Source organism: Schistocerca gregaria, chromosome 2 (assembly GCF_023897955.1).
Source record: "Schistocerca gregaria isolate iqSchGreg1 chromosome 2, iqSchGreg1.2, whole genome shotgun sequence".
NCBI lineage: Eukaryota > Metazoa > Arthropoda > Insecta > Orthoptera > Acrididae > Schistocerca > Schistocerca gregaria.
In genome coordinates this window covers 429,936,457-429,941,577 of record NC_064921.1, presented here as the reverse complement: position 1 = coordinate 429,941,577, position 5,121 = coordinate 429,936,457, and the positions used below count along the sequence as shown (strand labels likewise).

At 43.9% G+C, this 5,121-nt stretch overlaps 1 non-coding gene across 1 annotated transcript; it reads left to right on the top strand.

The window, feature by feature from the left end:
* Positions 1–264: 264 nt before the first annotated feature.
* Trnac-gca (transfer RNA cysteine (anticodon GCA)) lies at positions 265–336 on the top strand. Its single transcript has one exon. It is a non-coding gene; the product is annotated as a tRNA-Cys (tRNA).
* The last annotated feature ends 4,785 nt before the right edge of the window (positions 337–5,121 follow it).

Sequence of the window (5,121 nt, the reverse complement as noted above, 5' to 3'; positions counted from 1 at the left end):
CCTAACAAACTCACTATTTGGAATAACACGGTATTTTCCCGAATATTCTATTTAATCGTAGATCTAAAAAAACAATTCGCTGCAGGCTGCAGACGCCATTAGCTCATCTCATGCAGCAACTTTGGTTTTCGCGCACGCGTTCGTAAACGTGGTAAACGACAATTGCACTCAAAATGCAAGAACAAAGGGTAACCGCCCCTACAGTTCCATCAAATTGTGTCAATAGTGCTGTTTATACTGTAGGGTTGCGACAAGTATGTCATCGGGGGTATAGCTCAGTGGTAGAGCATTCGACTGCAGATCGAGAGGTCCCCGGTTCAATCCCGGGTGCCCCCTTTCATTTTAAATATTAACATCCTTACGGAGGCTATGACAGTATTATGGAAAGATACTGGTCATTTGTTGTACACACTTCCATAATTTAAAACTATCGATTCCTGGTACATAGAAACTATGCAGTTCGAGCGTTGAAGATTCAAAGTAGTCGCTAATTCGCATATTCAACGGAGTATGTATCATCTCGGTACATTCAGCAAAAAGGAATTTTGGAAGACTATTGCCTCATTCACATAATACGGCGCTTCCGCGCCTGGAGAGCGTTCATAGCTTCAAGTTGTTTTTCTACTGTTCCCTTATCGAGTAGCGCTCAGGAAACACGAACGCTCTTATCTTTCCTTGCAAACTTTAATTTCTCTTATTTTATTATGATTAACATTCCTCCCTATTAAGTGGACGCCAAAAAAAGTATTTTCACACTCTGAGGAAAAAGTTGGCGACTGAAATTTCATGAGAAAATCCTGCCACAACGAAAAACATCATTGTTTTGACGATCGCCACCCCAATTCGCGTGACAGTCTCTCCCCAGAAAACGAGCTGCCCTTCTTTGAACTTTTTCGATCAATTCGATCTGCTGTGGATCCCAACCTGACAGCAATACTCCAGAAGAAGGCTGAGAAGCATACCGTAAGTAGTCTCTTAAGAGGACCTGTTGTATTTTCTAAGTGTTCTACGAATAAATCGAAGTCTTTGGTTGCTTTCCCCACAACGTTATCCCTGTGACAGTTGCATTTTAAGTTATCCCCAAATTTTTGGTTGAATTTACCGCCATTACAATCGTGTGTTTCATCCTGTAAATCGAATTTAGTGGATTGCTTTTAATAATCATGCGGATAACTTCAGACTTTTCAAGAGAGTCAATTGCCATTTCTCTCAGCACACAGATACCTTGTTTAAGTCGTTTTCTAATTTGTTTTAATATCTGATGACTTTATAAGACAGTAAATTACAGCATCATCTGCACACAGTGTAAGACGGCTGCTCAGATTGTCTCCTAAATCGTTTATTAGATCAGGAACTCAGCAGCGCCTGTAGCACTTCCTTACAAACGCCAGATATTACTTCTGTTTTACTCGATCATTTCCGTCGATTACTACATACAGTGATCTTTCTGACAGGAAATCACGAAACCAGTCACACGACTGAGACTATACTCCATAGGCAAGCAATTTAATTAAACTTGCTTTTGAGGAACTTCTTCACGTTAATTGCCGTCACATGACATTTTCATTTGGAAATCACACTAAAATGACAGATACACATTCACAAGTGTACTGCTACAAGAAAGTAACATTGACATCTGAATGAATGATTCGGTCGTTCTGTGAATGAAACTGCGTTGTCGCAAAAATAAGGCAACAGCGAAGCGCGTGGGGGGAGAGATTCTCGCAGTCCCGTTTGTAACTCGCAGCTACTCGCTCGGAAAGAGAATGAATCTCATTGGCTACTAGCCGTTAATGGTGGAGGATGCTCAGAACGGCTGAAAATAGGGCCGCTTTCCAACATGACGTGAACTATAGTTAACATGTTGAAGAGCTTTCACGAAAATAGGGTAGATAGACAGATTATCTGACAGATCACCTGTCGCAACGGGGTAAGAATAGGTCAATATACATACACAATGTGAAATTTTGCTACTTACAAAGGCATCTGTAGATAGTGTAGTAACAGGTTCATAGAAATTAATTTAGAATCTCCAACCTGTTGTTTTCTCATGTTCAGAGATGTGTAATGTAAAAATTCCTGGAAATTGCTTGCTTATCACCTCTATTAAGTGTTACTTACATATTGAAAGCCCACCCAGTTAGCCGAGCGGTGTAACCCACTGCTTTCCAGAGTGGGAAGGAGCGCCTGGTCCCCAGCACGAATCCATCCGGCGGACTTGTGTCGAGGTCCAGTGAGCCAGCCAGTCTGTGGATGGTTTTTAGGCGGTTTTCCATCTGCCTCCCTGAATGCGGGCTGGTTCCCCTTATTCTGCCTCAGCTACACTATGTCAGCGATTGCTGCCCAAACAAGTTCTCCACGTACGCGTACACCACCATTACTCTACCACGCAAACATAGAGGTTAAACTGGTCTGGTGTGAGACGTCCCCTGGGGGAGGGGAGGAGGAGGGGGGGGGGTTTCCAACGGGGGCCAAACTGCACAATAACCCTGGATTCGGTGTGGGGCAGTGGAGGGGTGAAGTGGAATGCGGTAGTCGTCGTGGGGTTGTGGACCAAGCAGCTGCGGTGGGGACAGAGCCTCTCCGTCGTTTCTAGGTCCCCGGTTAACATACATACATATTGAAGACTAAGATAAAAATAAAGTGAGGAATATCTTTTTATCTCTCTACTTAATGAGGAATCAATTACAACATTTGCAGCCACTCATTCACTTCATGTTCCCAAACAATGTACGAATTGTCACCAGTCCACAAGAGATCGCGATTGATTTGAGGTACATTCCGGAAAATCGAGAGAATGATTTGACCACTCAGATCACTGACATGAATCCCATCGAACATCTATGGGACGTAATCCAGCGTCAGTTTGTGTGCAAACATCGTGCACTGGCAATACTTTCGCAATTGGATGGCTATAGACGCAGCACCGTTCAATATTTTTGCAGAAGACTTCCTACTATCTGTTGAGCTCATTTCACGTTCAGTTGATGCACTACCCCGGGAAAAAAGGAGATCCGACTTGGTACTGGGAGTTATTCCATGACTTTTGTCAACTCAGTGTTGCTCTTCTGATCGACGCCAAGGCGCAATCGGCTCCCGTCACCAAACACATGTTTGATCTATTCATCCCCAGTTGTTTGTTTCACTACATCGATCGGGGTAGTCTCTACATAAGAGAGGAGTCCTAGGAAGCAACATTAATTACTCTCAAGACTGTTTTATTTTAAGTTTTCTATATTCTGCCGTGGTGGTGGTGGTGATTAGTGTTTAACGTCCCGTCGACAACGAGGTCATTAGAGACGGAGCGCAAGCTCGGGTTAGGGAAGGATTGGGAAGGAAATCAGCCGTGCCCTTTCAAAGGAACCATCCCGGCATTTGCCTGAAACGATTGAGGGAAATCACGGAAAACCTAAATCAGGATGGCCGGGGACGGAATTGAACCGTCGTCCTCCCGAATGCGAGTCCAGTGTGCTAACCACTGCGCCACCTCGCTCGGTATTCTGCCGTTTACAGTGCCATCTTATGGTAACATTTCTGTTAAATTTTTTTATTTCCATAACGAACTCCCTTCTTCGGTAGTATTACATTCAAATTAGACATCATTTTAAGGAGTGGTTCGCTGTTTTACAGCGTTTTGATACTGGAACTCTAATCACAATCACCCTGTTTATGTTGATAGATCCTGGAACCTAAACAACGGTCTTACGCTTCTGTTTGGATACTCAGCACTAACAGTGACACACAGCAAACAGGTTGTGCCTAACAAATTCGTCATTCCTTCGGAAGGACTATTTAACGTTTGCTCTCTCCATACTACCTGGCATTGCGGTTGTCGATTCAAGGAAACCATGAAAACCTAATGGTTGGTGGTCTGACTGGGCTGTAAACTGGGCTTCTCCTGAATGCAGGTTCAATGATAACAACAGTGCCACATTGCTCGATGAGACACCAGCTGTGACAGTGAAGAGAGAGGCACACAGGCAGGCAGGCACACACACACACACACACACACACACACACACACACACACACACAGAGAGAGAGAGAGAGAGAGAGAGAGAGAGAGAGAGAGAGAGAGAGAGAGAGAGAGAGAGAGAGAGAGCGCCTGTAAACACAGGCAACTGAATTGTCTTGAAGCCTCAGATGACAAGACTGTCGTCACACCTTATACTAGTCGTCAATTGATGGTCTAAAGCGATGATGGCCAAGACGTGCAGCAACAGTTAATTTTATAGCGGCCAGACGATGGGTGTCCGACACCTTGGGCACTACATCTGCGAGATCTTGCAAAAACTGGGCTTTTCACGTGCTATCGTTCCACGGGGAATGGCACGAGCATCTCTGAAAAATCGTTGCTACCTGCAAACCGACGGTTTGACACCAGGGCTCTCTGTCGTCTACAGCAGATTGTAAGCGCGAATAGACAAATCTGAGTGCTGCAAATCACTCGCCCATTCATTGCTTGACAACAACAACAACAACAACAACAACAACGATGACGCCGACGACGACTGTTGAGCATCCATGACATCCAGAGTCATTATTTCGCAACAGTCAGTAGAAGCCACCGTCCCACTTGTGTATCTAAACTCACAGGACAGGGAAGTTATACGAATTGATGAATACGACAAAAAATTTTGGTAAAAATCCATTTATCATTTATCAAAACATTACGCTTTAAAACAGTTCACTTTTGCTTTAACATGAACCAGTTGTGGAAACTTCTGTCCCACTCTGATTTTGGTCTCTCAAAAACAGGATTTTGGTAGTTCCTGAATTTTTTTCACATAAAGGTAACAAAAAGAGGTCGTCGTTAGATGCAGTGAGGCATGAACTGATTGTTTTTCTCTGACAAGTAATCAAAACTGTTTTACATGCTGTGTGAGAGGTCACATTGTCATGGTGAAGAACTATGTGACATTGCCATTTAGGTCTCTTCATTTCGTTGATGACTAGTGGCAAACAAACCGTTGTTTGGCATTCAGCCTTAACTGTTCTATCCTCTAAAGGCAGTGGTTGCAAGATGTCCACGGTAACCAAATAAAGGAGGGATCCGCTGTTAGAAGGCGTATGACCTTCCGCACTGTAGAACCGCCACTATTTTTGGGCAATAGTGCAAAC